Raw genomic sequence first — 18,893 nt, 5'->3', positions numbered from 1 at the left:
AAATGTTGACTTGAGGTAAATGGGGGTCCGCTCGTATGTACCCCCATTTGAATCTCGTGGACCCCCACATTTTTTTTTTCGCTGACATAGACCCCCAGCATGCCGATATCGACCCCTGGGGGTCCATATAGACCACTTTGGAAACCTGTGATCTACACGATGATAAAATAAGAAAAAAAAGTAAACTTTTTTCCAAATATCTTTTTCCGTACAAATATATTTTTCCATATCTAGAGGATTTTTTCCATACAAACAATATTATACTTTTATCATCAGAAAAATACCTTAAAGTGTTGCAATTTCGAAAAAGTTATATCTTTTTTACTTGTACTTACTATCCATGTAGAATCATCTTCCGAAGTGTGTACACTTTACCCTCGGACACCTTTTATATTATGTTTTATTTTATTTTATACTATAGAAACAAAGATTACATGATTTACAGTGATGAAACAATATACAGGAATAAGATACTTCATGTTGTGTACCTATGATATGTTTCCTTGTAATGTCTGCTAAGTGGTATGTTTATTCCTTAATTACCAGGTGACTTGTGTAGTTTATAGGTGTGTGTGTGACGTGTGTAATGTATGTGTTAGTTTTTTTGTTTGTGTGAGTGTTTGTGTGTGTGTGTCTATATGTATGCGCATTGAATACTTTAAATTATTGACATGATGCCACGTTTGAATTTGGGCAGTGAATCCGAAAAAATGTCAATGTTAGAGTTAAGACAAATATTATTTAGAGTATGAAGAGCTCGGTTAATTGTCGAATTAGATGCTGCATTTGTTTTATAATTTAGTGTGTGGAATAGCACTGTATGTCGTGTACGTCTCAAAGGTATGTTAAAGTTAATAAGGGACAGAAGTTCAGTACAGTCAATCTCATTGTTTAAAATTCTGTGTATAAATATTGAGTCAGCTACTGCTCGTCTAAAGTTTCAAATGTACACTCAAAATTATTGTTGAATCTGTAGGTAATATATTTTATAAATTTGTTTTGATTCGTTCTATACTATCTATGTAAAGTTTATATTGTGGATTCCAAATAGGCGATGCATATTCCAGTGTACTTCTGACGAATGCGAAATATAACATTACAATTGTACGCGGATTACTGAATATTTTACTTACACGTAGCACGAAACCAAGCATTTTATACGACCTATTAACGATTGAGTCAATGTGCTTATTAAATATAAGTTTGCTATCAAGGTAAACGCCGAGGTCTTTACATTCCGTTTTAGAGATGACAGGTTCATTGTCGAGTGAATATGAGTACTTAATTACGAGTTTATTTCTGGTGAATGTCATAGTTGACATTTAGAAACGTTTATAACTATACAGTTAACTTTGCAATACTTGCAAAGCCTATCTAGGTCACTCTGTAACGCTTCGCAGTCAGAAAGAGAACGAATAACTTTGAATATTTTCATGTCATCAGCATAAAGTTCATATTTGGAATTTTGAAAACATGATCCAATGTCATTTATATAAATATTGAACATTAGCGGACCTAAGTGGGACCCTTGGGGGACACCAGATTTTACCTCGATAGATTTTAAGAAGAAACCGTTAATTAAGATTACTTGATTACGGTTACTAATATAAGATTTGATCCATCTAAACAGGTCACCGTGTATACCAAATAGTACAAGCTTTTTCAAAAGAATTGAGTGTATTACGCGATCGAAAGCCTTAGAGAAGTCTGTATACATAGTATCAACCTGCTCTTTGTCATCCATCTTGCTATGCAAGAAGTTAATGAAAAGGGCCAGGTTGGATGTCGTAGACCGACCTTTCATGAATCCGTGCTGATTTATAACGTAGAATGACTTTAATTCAAATAATTTTAATGTTAAGTAGTTATACAAGGTGTCCGGGAAATGATGAATAACTTTATTCGAAATTCAAATACTTTTTTCCAGTACAAAAATTATTTTTTTTGTTCATATTTTCAACTTTTTTCTGAAAACTACTTTAAAACGATGGAATTTCGACAAAGTTTTCTATCTTTTAATTATACTTATACTGGTACTATAAAGGGTTTCTGGGAGTAAAGTGCGATAACTTCGGCAGGTGATTCTACGCGATGGTAGATTTTTTAGAAATTAAATTTTTTATTTTTTTCCATTGAAGAATTTTTATTTTCCGTACAAACAATTTAACTTAAATCCTTGGAATTTCGTAAAAACTTACTACCCTGTATAGAATCATCTCCCAAAGTTATTGCACTTTTCCCCCGGATACCTTATATATAAGATAGAATGGTTTATAACATAAGTATACAAGGCGTCCGGGGGTAAAGTGCACTAACTTCAGGAGGTGATAAGTGATGATATTATCTGTTAGTAACTTAATAATTATATTAAACTTAATAATTGTATTATTTATGTATTATTTGATTTTAATTAAATTAAAAAAAAAAAATACAAAATATAAAAAAAGTGAATAACTATTATCATATTCATTTTTTTCCAGACCAACTATGCAATTTTTTTTTTTAAATTTATAACTTCCCTAAAATTTGGAAATTTTGAAATTTCCTTAAATGTTATCTTTTTTACTTGTGCTACGTAGAATCATATCCCGAAGTTAGTACACTTTGCTCCCGGACACCTTGTGCAGGAGGTTCTTTTACAAATAAGATGCCAATTTATTCAGTTTCCTGACCTGTTTTGGTTAGTGGAGTTTTGGTGTGAGACACCCCAACATAACTAATTTACTTGAAGGTTGTAAGTCATCGTTAACGGAAACGTCTGTATTATAATGTCATTGAATAATAATAATATAGGATATCTCACAAAAACATTCATGGCCATCGTGTAGTTTGTTTCTTTGGTGTTCACATTGCACAGCACTAAAGTAAGCACACAAAAGCATTGTCAATGCTGGCAGAAGATAAAATATGTACTGCGCAGAAAATCTAAAACCCAATCATTTATATCCATCACTTCATTTGTATGTGTCATTTTATGTGTCATTCTATGTGTCATTTTATTTTCATTCTATGTGTCACCGATAATGACTCAATTTTAATCTTTTTTAGCAATTATCGTTATCAATAAGTACCTAAATGTTTTTTACGTTGAAATCGGCAGTGCGGTAGAACAATACAATCTCTATGTAGACAATCGATAAAACGCTTATAATCGATTTGTCAGGCTCGCTCCGAAGAATGGATAATATTTATAATCATGTTATTGGTTTTCTTACATTTTTATTAGGATTTATTACATAAAAAATATTAAAATTACAACGCCTATTGTTAGTATTTTCAAAGTCTTCATTGAAAAATGCTCCTGTCAAATAATGTAAACTTAATTAAAAATATGTTTATTTTTTAATAGCTGTACCCCACCATGCGTTGCCGTGCCTCACAATAGCGCGTGTTGATTTTACGTCCAACAGATGGAATTAAAAAAAAGTTTTACCTGTCACAAGTGACATCTATATAATATAATATATATAAAACACACGCGTATTCGAATGTAACGTTGTGTCAGAATTTCAAAGCAATCGGTGAAGAAAAACAAACGAATTTTAAAATTTTTAACTGTCTATATAGCTAAAAATTTTAATATTCGTTTGTTAATCTATATCTATATGAATATTACATTTAAATTATTACTTTGAGTATCGCACAAGAGTCCCAAGTGCTCCCAACCGTCTGAAACCAGTGGAACTATGGCATCCCAAATCGCAGTATATTATGGGTAGGGGAAGGATATGGGGAAGATAACCATTGGGAATTACCTGGCTATTCAGATCCTTCGATTCTGAATAGTGGTCCTTAACCAAAGCGATACTGAAAGTATCTACCACTCTGGAACTTTTGACGCAAATATAGATAATGCATAATACGAAAATGCCATAATGGCGTAAATAAATTAAAAATATTATTTTTAACGAATAAAGTATGAAATAACAAAAATAAAATTTATCTGCACACGGACCTGTATGGTATGTACCAATATACAAGTTATTTCTGAGGAACAAAATAAGATAAATTCGTAAGGTTGCAGTAGAAATTACACCATCAGATCAGAACATTGGCAAAAAGTGTATAATTCGTAAAGCTGCTGTAGATATAACACACTACACCATCAGATCAGAACATTGGCAGAAAGTGTATAATTCGAAAAGCTGCTTTAGACATAAAAGACTACACCATCAGATCAGAACATTGGCATAAAGTGTATAATTCGTAAAGCTGCTGTAGATATAACACACTACACCATCAGATCAGAACATGTATATTGGCAGAAAGTGTATAATTCGTAAAGCTGCTTTAGACATAATAGACTACACAATCAGATCAGAACATTGGCATAAAGTGTATAATTCGTAAAGCTGCTGTAGATATAACACACTACACCATCAGATCAGAACATGTATAGTGGCAGAAAGTGTATAATTCGTAAAGCTGCTTTAGACATAATAGACTACACCATCAGATCAGAACATTGGCATAAAGTGTATAATTCGTAAAGCTGCTTTAGATATAATACACTACACCATCAGATCAGAAAATTTGCATAAAGTGTATAATTCGTAAAGCTTCTGTAGAAATTAACATCAGAACATTTGCATAAAGTGTAGAATTACGAGTATTTAACCAGAAATTTATGGGAATTATGAGGGATCCTAATCGACAGCAATACTCTGTTTTTCGTATAACAAGAAAGTATAGTATGGAAATAATCTAAAATCAAAGTAGGTAGGTACTGGGTAGTGGTACATAAAGCCTGTGACAGACCGCCCAATGAGAGCGCTATATTGGCGATACGCTGAAATACGCCAAGCCATGATGCGGATACTGTAATCTCCCCAAAATTAAATAAATGGAAATAAACGTTATACTCGATACATATTTATGATATTAAAAATAATAAATTTAAAAGATATATAAGTTTATTCTAAATTACTTTATCTATTGGAGTAGGTAATAAGTCAGTATTATTATTTAATAAAATATCAATTAAAATAAAAAAAATGTTAGAAATTTTTAGAAAATTATTTGGAAAACTGTTGATAGTTAGTAATTAAATTATTATTTTCATTTTATAAAATTATTTGGAAAACTATTGAAAGTTAATAATAAAATAAATTCGTATTTTCATGTCCGTGACTTATTTATTATCAATCATTATTGATAGGCTTGTGATAAATTAATATTTTAATCATTTTTCAAAATCAGCCAATGCTGATGCCATCCATTTGGAGGATAATTTATAAATTCACGATAACAAAAATGATGATTGCAATCATCGAGACACATTATCAATAAAAGAAAAATATAAGTGAGTGAGTAATGTAAAAAAAGACTAAAAAAGAATGCCGAAACCAGGGATCGAACCAGGGACCTTTAGATCTTCAGTCTAACGCTCTCCCAACTGAGCTATTTCGGCCGATGTGAAAGTTGCGTTCAAAACTGTATATAAATACATAACAGGATTTCCTATGTAAAAAATAGTATCTCTATCTACATTATAAAATAATTCACTATTTTTAAATTCCTCTATAATAATAATAATTGATGATTTGTATTTCGTCGTTTTTGTGCAAAATCATCTCCATGTTATGTAGGTATTCGTTGTTTGAGGCATTAGAGTTTTTAGATTATTAGAGAAATATTCACTAAAAGCCCGTAGTAAGCGTTCAAAGATGGTTAAAAAGGGAGACATGTAAATACAAATGTTAGAGGGAGCGCGCTAATATTAAGAAAACGATAATAATTTAATAAAACACTCATCAGACTCATTTGAAATAGAGTAAAGATCTCTCGGTAAATGTTTTAGTTGCATTTAAAGACAAGCTGCGATTGTTTTCATGCCTATAACATATTAAATAACAGAATAAAACATGTTTTTGATAATTTTCGGAGCTCTCTTTGCGGTTTTTTCTATCGAGGGAATTTCATATAATTAACGTTTCAGCATAACTAATGTATAGATATTATCTTCAAAAATGACATTTTAGTTTTGAAACTTAAAAACTTAAGTTTCAATCGGTTTTAAGTTTAAATCGGTAGAAATTGAGTATGCGGAGGTTTTAAAAAAATATAAGTGGAAATAGCATATTTTTATCACAGAGGTATGTTATCTTGTATGCATGGGTACCATTCAATCATCATTTTGACGTAAAACAAACACATTATTTCCATAATTCCTGATTATTTGATAATACCTATTACCATGATAAAGGTGTGCAATCAACAATTACATCCCAGGGAATTTGGCTTTCCTCGTCATTTTCCTTCCAGTTCGTCCTTACAATCCTCTGCCACATAGTCATAGTGCATCTTCTTCGGTCTGCCACATAGTCAGTCCACATCTTCTTCGGTCTGCCACATAGTAAGTCCACATCTTCGGTCTGCCACATAGTCAGTCCACATCTTCTTCGGTCTGCCACATAGTAAGTCCACATCTTCGGTCTGCCACATAGTCAGTCCACATCTTCTTCAGTCTGCCACTGGCTGGGTCGCTTCCACTCTCCACTGTCATGTCATCTGGCAATCATTCTACTTTACCAGCACGTAAATAATAACATAACATTTATATACCGCAGTTTTGTGTTATTTCACTTCAAGTGAACTTTACTATAGTAAACTCAAAAATAATCATTAAATATTATTCAGTGGTCATCTTAAATTTACTCCTACACTGCTCCTGCCATAATATTGTCAAAATAATACAACACATATAATGTACAGTATAAGAAATGACAATTGATAAAAGAATAACAATACAGTGTTATTATAGCACAGGACAAAACATTAAAATTAAAATTTAATATAAAACATGAGACAGTGTATGTTCAGAAATAAGAATATATGTACAACGAAAAGAAATGTCCACAGAATATGGCTTATATACATGTTACTTATCTTTAGTAGCTGTCAATCAATCCAATAATTTTATCACATCATTCACGGTTTTTCCTAGATATCACAATTCATGCTTATAATTTACCATAGTACGTGTTATTGTCATCGACCAGTCTTATAACATTAATGTTGTACAATAAATATTTAATTTAATTGATAAGTTCTTTTAAAATCATATTATAAATCTTACAGTAAATCATATATATCTATATATACATAATATAAAACCGCCAAATACAAATCTTTGTTGTGATGTACATACGATTTAAATACATATATTTGAATTTATGCAAATGAATGTATGCAAATCATGGAATAGGAAATGAACCATCATTTTCAATTTGGGGGCCGGTTTTGGTACCGCCGCCCTGGTAACCTTCATTGGATAACCAACTCCTCTGACATGGGTCACCATAACTAGTGTGTGGCGGGCCGTATTTGAAGAGACTGGTTGAGTGAGATCTTTTTACCTCTCCAGCAGGACTCTCTCGACCCATCGCCTTTCACCGCACTAGACTATGGATATAAAAAGATGTTTCAATAGTTGCAAAATTACTACCTACAATTAACTAGACTAGTAACAGACCTGTTATCGAGAGGATGGCAAAATACTCTCATAACTTAAAATGAACCAATAGAATGTCTCAAAAATCCCAAATCATATCCAATAGAACGTATTTCCAAATATTAACATTGAGATCCATCTCAAGAAGTAAAGGGTTGTATTAAAATGGCCACGACCGCTTTAATTAAGTTGAATAATCTTCTATAACAGTGACCTAAGATCACTGCCACACGTACACTTCGGAGCTGCGGTACCACAAGATTACGAAGGTAAAGTCCGAAAGTAAGGTAATGGTTTAGAGCTCAGTCGTATACACGGCCACGGGCCTATTGATAATCCAGGTAAAACATAATGGACGTCATAGTTTAGGAAGACGCCGCATTCGAGGGTTTCTAAATTTATTGAGATCACTGGTTCAAGGCTGTAGCCTAAAGTGTAAAGATAGCCTTGATATTAGCCAACCTCTGATATGGGATGAAGATGGCACCGGAAGAAGAACATCTGCTTTTTACTCTATAGTTGTCATCCATAAGATTACAATATATTACGAAGTCACCTATCCAGTCGTCTAGTATGTACCGTTCTGCCCCACCATGGAACTGGAGAGAGCTAGGGGGGAGATTATACCCGATGAAATGCCTATAATTATCGGATCACAAACACATCGCGTGCGCCCTTCCATTCAAGGCATATCATTCCAGTAAACCGAGCAATGGGTGTAATCCATTCGCCTACCACAATGGCGAACCGATTTACCGCCAAAAATAAATAATAGTGAATTAAACTCTCAAGGCACGTGGCTGGCAAGGAATATAAGGAATAATAGAAGCTTTCGGCTTTCAGCCATTCCTCGTTAACATATTGTTGAAATATTTTCATTAAGAAATCATTATTTGTGGAATTAATTCATAATTGTTAAAAATTAATTGTACGAATGTTATTTATTTGGACGCAATTATGCAAATACTGCAATTTTTTCACTATTTCGAAAATAACTGGCCATTTTGGTACATCCATTTTTGGTTCGTCCGGAACTACTCGTGAATTTGAACAATTTTGGGACAAGGATAGACAGAGTGGACTACTAAACTATGTGCCAAAACACGTTTCGTACATATTTATGAACAAACCAATTCGTCTTCAATTACAACAGATGTAATTGATTCACTAGCCGTTGCTTGGAGACAAGGTATTGTTTTCCTAAAACATCCTGGAATTCTTCTATTAAGTTGTGCACTTAGAATAACAGTTTACCCAAGGTTGTAGTTAATAGATTTTTTTAAATATATTTTCACTTTGGTATGCATGAACAAAATGACATAACTCTTTAGAAAATCTACACGCCGTGTGTTTCGGGCAGGGTATTTATAATAATTGAGTTTTTTCAACCCCAAAGCCCGTAATTACGTAAATTCGACTTCATTGTCATTGACAAACCACTCGCATTGGCGTACAAGAGATGAGGAATTACGCGACCATGCCTGTGTTATGATCCTAGGAAGACACGCGACTCGCACGTGTGTCTATTTTTTTCAACATGAACCCCGCAATTTAATTCGGATAAAACGAATGCTTTCAGCAAACCATTCTCTACATACAAACGGAACCTAACTCAATAATCGGTAGATACTATGGCCGGTGGCAATAGGGTATAATTATAATAGATGTGGTCAGTAGGCGTCTGTTTATTCTAAAAAAATGTTCAAAATTTTCTTTTTAATGGCAAAGTATACAATCACTACTGATAGTGATTAATTTATAAAGTTACTAAAAGATGTGATAAATCATTAACATATGTATGGTAACATGTTTAACTTTTGTAATGCCGTTAGTCCTCAGCCTAGTAGGTACTCCTTGGGCCATTCGCACATAGAGATACTAACCAGCGTGGTTAATGTCGTGCGCGTAGCATACGCGTTGCTCATGAGTGGCCGCCATACTATTTTAAATAGTACGTATACGACGCTACTCGTCGACTACGGGTTTGACATTATTTGTTGCTTGTATCACGCTACACGAGTTGCATTCGTATCTAATACTCAATATGATTTGAATGTTTAATTGGTTCTGGAGGTAGAAAATTTCCAGGTTTACATAACTATAATTTACCGGAATATGTAAGAAAGGATTTAGCGGAGAAAGCGTGGATTGAGATTGGAAATTAGAGTTCATTTGACATCATTCTCATGTAGTTCCTTGGCCGCAACGAAAAACATACAAATAACATTTATTTCGTTGTAAGGGTGAACCCAAAATCTTCTTTGGTATCGTTTTTAATGCTTTTAAATATGAAGAAGAACAATATTATTGTCTTCATAGAGTAACTTGTCAACTTATTAATCGGCGGCTACTCGATAGGCTACTTGTGGTTGCGTCACAGTCGCGTAGCTTGTAAGTATCTCCCCATGTACGAACGGCCTTAGCGGTACGCCGGCTGACACTATTTTCATAATAACTTACTTGTTTTTTGTAAAATGATATTTTATAAACTATACCATTTTGCCAGTGTATAATGTTTGTATATTAATAAAAAAATGTATGTATCTATCCAACATAGTCTTCCCACCATAACTACTACGAAGTCATAGGCTTTCCCGTGAATAAATGCAGTGCATATACAGACTTTGAAGATCGAAATTATAGCATTTGACGTGGAATTTTGCGTCTCACTTTTTCCCAGATAAAATAAACATATTTGCAAGTAACGAAACGACAAGCTAGAATATTATTAAGATACCTTATTTTCTTAAAAAGCGAATAGAATATATTTTAGATTGCAAAAACCATTTTTCAAAGTTCAAAACATCAAATCGAGGCAATGGCGGTGAGCTACCAGCAATCCACGGTGGATTCGCCAGCACACAACGGGTACCTACTTTAGAAATCCACGGTGCTTATCACATGCTAGAGATTTAGTTAACATGACTAAAATCCTTTGCACAACATTTACTCTATTTAAATTTGGAAGATAGTTGCTAAAAATTACAATCATCATAAGTAATATATAATCTATTGACCTCATTTTTTATAATATCTCCCTTATCCTTGGTAGGTATTAAAAATGTCGTTTATTGTTTACTTGTTATTAGTGTGCAAAAAAACTGTTGATAAAATTAGCTCTGATAAAAAAATGTTGAAATTAAAGCCATCTAATCAGCAGATCAGAATATTAATAATCAAAGAAGAAGACACAAATCGGATGACTGATTCAGGCATCCTTATCAGTATCGTGTACGAATACCTAATTACATTTTAGTATAAATATTTTTTATTAATTTCCATTCCGCTTCTTGTATAGGTCTAGCAGATTCTTCAATGCTGACCAGCTGGCTAACCCTACACAAGTCTCAAGTACGCCCAGCAATTGAATTTGGGAGTCACCTCAGGGCTGGAGCCCCACAATACTTGTAAACCTACTTGATTCTGTGCGGTACCTATGTCTGATTGACAATCCATTGTTAACAGAGCGATTGCCATCTCTAATGCACGGACGAAATGTGGGCATGCTGAGTATGTTATACAGGTATTTTAATGGAGCTTGCTCTAGGGAGCTAGCAGTATTGATCCCCGGTGCAACTGTGCAAACTCGACGTACATATAGCGGTACAACACTTGATGTTGGATTTATGAGTACGGGCCGATTCTTCGACTCGTTTTTGTGTAAGACAGCTCATATGTGGAACGAGTTACCGGCATCTGTTTTTCCTCCTTTGTATAATCCGGGCCTTTTCAAGACCCGCATTAATAAATCCCTTTCACACGTTCCCTCGAGGCGACATAGCTCCCCTGCCTTTACACTGCACAGACTGGGGCCCATCTTGTCACATAACATGTTTGTATTTTGTTTCGTTTTCCTCGTTAGTCGTTAGTTGTCGACAAACATATTCTATTATGTTATCATTGTGTTGATTGAACTTGTTCATTTAGACAATTTGTCAAAGTTTTATGAGATTTTAATATAATTTTAATCGCGCCTAAATAATTTTATTTTCGACAGAAGAGAAAGTTTATTTGACGAAACACTACAACCTACAACCGAGCTCTTTTATCATATAGGTACCCACCTGATTTATGAAATATTGTATTGGTCATCTATTGTTATCTCTTGATATTTAGTTAATATTACCTTTACACTAAAAATATTTAATTCATTTAAATAGCAAATTTAATTAAAGGTTTTCATGATTGAAGGGTAAGGCTCTCGACTAGCAATCCGAAGGTAGCGAGTTCAAATCCCGGCGAGAGGAAGAAAAAATTAATTTGATGAATTTGTGATTTGTCAAGATTTACTCATTTAAAATAACATATAGTAATAGTTGCGGCACGTTCCAGAGTGAACTACCATTTAGAATTGAAACGTTGCTTGAAATGGCTTTGGCCGTGTTTTGTGACTACATCTGAATAGCCAGGTACTTCCCTAACTTCCTCTTCCTCATCTCATTCTCCTCCCCATTACCTTTAGCCTCATAACATACCCCAATTGGGGATGCCATAATCTCACTGGCTCCAGACGGTTGGGCGCAGTTGGGCCTCTTGTGCGGTATTCACATTAAAAAAATGTATTTTTGATTAAAATAATTGGACAACAATAAGATAATTACAAATACATACCAGAATAATTTAATTTTCACTTAATTGCAATTAATACGAATTTTCTTGATGCTATGTTTACATACATATTTGAATAAATATACAATATTTTGGGTAAAATAATGAAGTTTTAATCCCGCACCCTCCCTCTCCGCACCTACTTTAGAAAAACAAAATATGTTTCTCTATATTTTATATATATTTTAGATTTTTCAACAATAGTTTTCCTTCATAACCCCACAAACAACGGTATAAATGAGGCGTAATTGATTTCCGAAGCGTTTGCGATGTAATCCGAAGCGGCTTGCTCCCCCACACTAGTTTAGTATGCAAACAATTATTCTGTGATTGTGGATTTATTTAGGTTATTATTATTCATTTTTTAATTACGCAAATTATTGGCGGAAAAATCGAAATAACATTAATCAAAATAGATAATACCCAGATTTTATCAAACGAAGTTTTTAGTCTTATCATAATATGTGTGTATTGGTGTGTATGTATTGGTCACCGAGAAACAGTGTAGATTGGATATCGTTTATGCCGCACTGCCGCCGTTTGACTATACTATGTTATGAGTTATGACCAACAGAAATCGATTGGTTTTTACATTTGTTCAAAAAGTTTTCTAGTTTGTTTTATATTTATTGAACTAATTTCAATTTCACGTGAATTTTCTTTTGTGTAGTCGAATGACAATAACAAGCCAGAATGATGCTGTATGGTATGGTATGCTCATGCTGTATGTAAGCCAATATCTGTACTTCCCGTCATCGAACAAACTTCAATACTGGAACAAGCAATATATGTCGAGTTTTTATGATTTTTCAAAATTCTCGTGATGAAAATTCAAAGCTACGAACGATTTTCTTTCTTCGCTTTATTCGCGAATTACCAGATAGGCTGCCGCGAAAGTATTGAACCAAAAATTTCACTTTTAAATCAAAAATATAACATTAATTTTTAATCAGAGTAGCCAATTGGTTCTGAGAAAAAATGGTCAGAGTGGAAAAAGTTTACGATTATAAATATATTTTTATATTATCTCTGTATTTTACAAACGCTTTATACATTAATTTACCGTACATATAATTTTTTATTTAAAAATTATTATGAGCAATAATTACTCGCCTGAAATATCCATACAAATTGAAAATATCTCCCGGCTAAAAATAAATGCCACTGACGGGAATTGAACCCGCACCTTCTGATGTCCAGTCAGGTGCTCTGGACCACTGAGCTACGTCGGCTTATTCCCTAATTATTGCTTATAATAATTTTTTATCCATTCTGGTATGCATAAAAAACCTTGTCTTATAAATATTAGTTTACGATTAGAAATAATTTTTAATTATTTCGACTATCATGTGTCTAGTTTAAAATCATTTTGTAAAAACTTTTGCTCAAAAACATTTATAGTATGAATAAAGAAAATATAAAGATGTACCGGTCGGTGACTGAGTTGACATCGCGTTTTGGTTGGGCGTTTGGATAGTATGTTCAATTCCTCGGCTGGCTAAGTCCCCCATCACAACACAAGAATTTTATTAATGTACTTTCAAAACAAGTTAACAATTTAATCAGGACAAAACTATTGTAAACATTGGGTTCGTGAGATTTCTCATTTTGAGAAATCAGTAGCTCATCAAATCTTTTAATTTAACCCCATATTCCCATCATGAGCTATAGATCTATGATGTAGATATCTACTTTTAGGTGCTGAAAATTAGGAAAACACAGTTCTGTAAATTGTCTCGCCTCTGTTCAAAATGTCGGGTGAATTTATCTAGTAATAAGTAGGGAAAGTTGAGAATTATGGCACGTTTAATTAAAAATATTAATCTTCTAATTTTGAAATTCTTTTGATCTGTCGTCAAACCACGCGCGTAATTCAATCACTCGCTTCTCTCGCACTCGCGCACGTTCGGTTGGCTGCCGAGAATGGAGGGATATTAATATTTCATTCCCCCAATAATCCGGGAATTATTAAAATGCGAACTTGAAGACGGGGTGTCGCTTTTGACGCGAAACGTCGCACTTATTATAAAGGTATTAACGGATAAAATACACACGGACGTTGTCATCTTCCAGGCTTTTTGTGGGCTACTCTAGACGAAGTGCTAGTCAACATTTTGGATTGTAAAATTAGAAACAAATGAGATGCCCCATGAACCAGTATTTATGAAACTATGCGCATAATCGTTCACCCATACTACAGCAAATCGCATCTCTGTGACAGTCGGCAAACTTTCATGCCATAACTCCTTTTGGTTTTATTTCTTCCGCTATTCACCTATGGTCCGGTACATCAGTATTTTAAGCTTAGCGCGGCTTTGAACATAATCCGTATACATGTCGTAAGCCTAGATATCACCAATATTATACTGCTGTCTATGATTTTAATTGAGGAATTTGCTTAATTTTTCTCTGTAAAACCAAACCACTGTCTACGTGAGTGGTATATCTACAATCAGGAGATCGTGAACTTTCAGAATGTCAACGACGCGTCGCGACGCCGACGCCGAAAGCAGCATTATTTACCAGTTCTTTGACCGTGACCGTAGAAAACAAACTGTCCTGACGTTAAAACATTTATAATCCCTTACCAGACTATTTTAGATTACTTATAAATTAATACATCCCGTCGCTCGTTGAAAGTAATAATTCATACTGATAAAATTAGGCAACTTTCGTAAATATCGGTGTGATAATATTGAAATCATTTTCGTAATCGTCATGTTTGAAGTCAAGCCGCTAAAAAATAACAATTCATCAAATAGCACGGTTAATACTGATGGCTTACATTTAAAATATTGTGACTCCCAATTTTGATAAAATAAAATGAGTTAACTACTGAAATGTACTAAAGATAGCTTACTATTATTTTTTAGGTTCAAATATTTCAACTCCCAAATCTGCAGTCCCAACGATATTAAAATATTATTAGTGAGAACTTGTCGTATGTTATTTCACAGTGTAATTATTACATCAAATATCTGTTTATTTCCTTAATATAATAAAATATTGTGTATCGTTGACAATATTTATATTTATACAATACCTACGTCCATATTAAAATATTATACTAAAATATTTTATGGCCAAAAAAACTAATTGCAATCATTCAATTTCTTTTTTTTCAAATAATTAATGGAGATACTATATTGTAACTCCAAGGACGGGTTGTTTCATAGAACTTGAACAATTCATCAAATTTCAACGTTCATTTTCCAGTTCTATGAAAGATTTTTTCAAGTTCTGTTTTAATTTCAGTTTTGTCAAGCAACTAGCCTATAATGATATAATAACAGAACTTGAATAGGACTTTCACAGAACCCGGAAATGAACGTTGAAATTTGATGAATTGTTCAAATTCTCCGAAACAACCAGTCCTAAGCCATCGATATTCAAATTCCGTGAAATTTTTATTCAATTTCTGTGAAACAACTAACCTTCATTTTTCAAAACTTTTATTGAATGATAAAACTTTACGAAACTTTTCAGGGGAATATTGTAAATTGTAGGTACGAAAAATATACGTTTTTTAAATGGTCTATTTTATTAAATTGAATTTGTAGACAAACATTAGTTGCCGACCACTAGAAATATGATATTAAACAATCACAGGGAGAATAATAAGTCGATTCCTTTGTCAGCATTTTCCACCGCCGCCGTTGCTCATTTAATACGTCGTTAATTATTTTCCTCTTTGGCCCGATATATTACGTAATATTATAGATTCTAATTTATTGTAATACCACCACTAAAGCATGCTGAAGATTAAACTGAACGCCAGTGTGTCCTATTACAATGTTGAGTCTCGGATAATAATATGTATTTTTAATAGCAATGCAATGAAATACGTTTCACAATAATTGTGTTATTATTTTCCGATAGTTGGCAGATCAAACTTTGGCACTTAGAAAAAAATTACTATGCTGTGTACCTAGCACATAGACCTAACATGATTAATTTTAATATATTTTATTTGTATAAGTAGTTGAATGATTATATCATATATTATTTACGGTAGTCGTTGGCAATCTAAAAACAACAACGTAAAGCATTTCTATGCCGTAAATCGAGAAAAACCACTTTCTTTCATCTCTCCTATCTCTTCTGTTTTAAAAATAACCAACACTAAAAATATGACGGTAATCTTCAACGGTTCCATGGTGTAATGGTTAGCACTCTGGACTTTGAATCCAGCGATCCGAGTTCAAATCTCGGTGGAACCTATGTAATATTATTTTTTTTATTTTTTTTATATTGTATTTTATTAAATACTTCATTCATTACACATGTAATATAATGTATAGGCCGCCAAAGATGTATTAAAACTTTTTTTATCTAAGCATGTTTTGTGTCCATGGAGATTAGAGACGACTTCAAAAATTAAATCGTAGATAAGTAATTTTTTTTTTTTAAATATTAAACATTTTTTATCACCATAATTCTGATTTATTTTTGTCATTTTAATAATACCAAGAATTAAACATATTTTTTTCATCTGGCCTTATTTACGTTAATCATTTACATTTTACACATTTCCCAGTGAAAAAGTTTGAAAAATAAGTTTGTACATTTATTAATAATTTATTGTAATAAATAAATACCTATATTAATTACATGCTTTTATACCTGTAATTTTATAATAAGAATCTTTAAAACGGTCATCTGTTAAATATTTACATGGGAATCTGTTGCATTTATTTAAGCTTATAATAATATAGTAAATTAATAACTAAATAATATTACAGTTTAGTAAGTTCATACGTTCTTTACCACATTATATACGCATACCACAATAGAAATGTTAAATACACCAATCTCATAAAAATTAACATTATCTTACTACGTGTAGATATTACATTTATCTTTATTAATTGGGTGCTAATTAAATTGATTAAATATTATGACACAAAATATTTTTTTTTAAGTATACAATATATATAATGGTAGTGGAAGGGGAAGGAGATAGGGAAGAGGAAGGTGGGGAGTAACTGGCTGTTTAGAACTGGTCACCAAACACGGCTAAAGCCATTTCAAGCAATGTTACAATTCTAAATGGTGGTCTTACACCAGGGCGATACCGAGAGTTTCTTCCAACCTAGGACCGGCCGCAAATATGCTATATATTATTTTTAATAACATAAATTAATCAGATAAAATTTACTTGCGCACGCCGGGATTTGAGAGTCTACGGGAAGCGGTCGAAAATGATTTATCTATTTATTTTGTATATACCTACATAATTACCATATACATTGTTTTACACATTTGTGTTACATTCATTTAATATAATTATGCGGAAATAACTCATTTTGACGATATAATATCATCGACTTTAAACATATAGGGCCTTACTAATAAACGTGTTTTAAGTTTTACACAACTGATAAACAACCATTAATGAATCAAATATGGTTTTTTTATCAGTTGTACAAAATAGAAAACACGTATAGTAAGGAGGTAAATATTTATCTTAGAACTAGATAATATATTACATTTATATTGATGTGATAATAATTTGAACATTGTAAATAATATATTATTCCCTCCGATGACGTCAATGGGCATAACTTAAATACGTATTTGTTTAATCAAATCAAAATATTTAAAAAATGTTTTTAATATTGAACATTTAATATAAATAATAGACAATTAACCACTAAATTAATGCAATTGTGAAAAAATATTGGATGATTTTTGAAAAAATCAAGCTGAGATAACAAAAATAAAACTTCAATTTTAATATAAAATGTCTCTAAACTTACATTAAAATTACTTATTTAATTTATGTATTTACATTAGATTAATTTAGGGGGGCAAGACGCTTTTACAATTTTCATTCTAAAGATTTTAATTCTGAAGGGGTGATGGAAAGGTCCAAGCGTTTCCGCTTCTTCGTTCTGCAACAACAGTACTTTCATCCGCCTTTGTTGCTGGGTGCCTTCCTTCCACCACAATCTCGGGGTGGTTGGGATCCCCGTTCCCCCTGACTATGTAAACTAATTTCTTCTGTGAAGATGAGGTCTGTAATTGATTCGGGTAGTAGCTTCCTCCTTGATTCGGTTTGTAGCTTCCTCCCTGATTGTAAGATGGCGCCTCGTACCTGTAAATATCCGGTCTATAAATGGGTGCCGATATTGCGGAATCGAATTTTAAGTTACCGGTTCCGGTCCGGTCCGGAAAAATCATTCTCGTGTGGTCATAAAATGGCAGCGGTTTCGGATAGTACAAGTTGAGACTGTCACTTTGATCTGTTGCCCTTGGAAAAAATAAAGACTTTGGACGTTTGCTGCTTCCTTCTTCAAAGTTTGTAGAGCTCGTGGGAAATTTCAGGAAGGAGTTTGTGTACAAGTCTTCCGGTTTGTTATTTAAATAAATTTGATCTTGATATCTATCGCTGTCTGGAAATTTGAAAAGACCATTTTGATGTTCATTATTCAGGAGACCGGCTACGTTGACATCGTGATAACTCTGTGAGATGTGGAGATCATTGGTGGAAGGTGAACCGATGTTCTGAATTCTATCTGCGTCTCTGTTGTAATCGTAATAAAATGACGACATTGGTTTTGTTAGAATTCTCGCTTCAATTTCTTCACCACCGTCTTGGGTTACATTAGAGTTGTTAGAGTTTCCACGATTTTGATAATTATACTTGTATGGGTACCTTTGATAGTTTCCAAAATCTCCCCCATTTTGATACAGGCTGGGTCTTTGGTTGTATTGGCCTTGGTTGTTTTGACTTGCCAGGGATTGTCCAAATAGCTGCACCAGCTGGCTCAAATCAAATGGTCTCTGTTGTTGTGAGTCCTGTTGGTAATTTGATCCAGATTGGCCAGGG

General features: G+C 33.1%; 2 non-coding genes across 2 annotated transcripts; one reads left to right on the top strand and one right to left on the bottom strand.

Moving 5' to 3' along the window:
* Positions 1 to 5,337: 5,337 nt before the first annotated feature.
* On the bottom strand, positions 5,338 to 5,410 carry TRNAF-GAA (transfer RNA phenylalanine (anticodon GAA)). Its single transcript has one exon. It is a non-coding gene; the product is annotated as a tRNA-Phe (tRNA).
* A 10,799-nt stretch (positions 5,411 to 16,209) lies between these two features.
* Positions 16,210 to 16,281, top strand: TRNAQ-UUG (transfer RNA glutamine (anticodon UUG)). The gene has a single exon. It is a non-coding gene; the product is annotated as a tRNA-Gln (tRNA).
* The last annotated feature ends 2,612 nt before the right edge of the window (positions 16,282 to 18,893 follow it).

This window comes from Hesperophylax consimilis, chromosome 15, assembly GCF_061612785.1.
Source record: "Hesperophylax consimilis isolate HC1 chromosome 15, BYU_Hcon_1.0, whole genome shotgun sequence".
NCBI classification, from domain to species: domain Eukaryota; kingdom Metazoa; phylum Arthropoda; class Insecta; order Trichoptera; family Limnephilidae; genus Hesperophylax; species Hesperophylax consimilis.
This window is presented reverse-complemented; position numbering and strand designations above follow the sequence as displayed.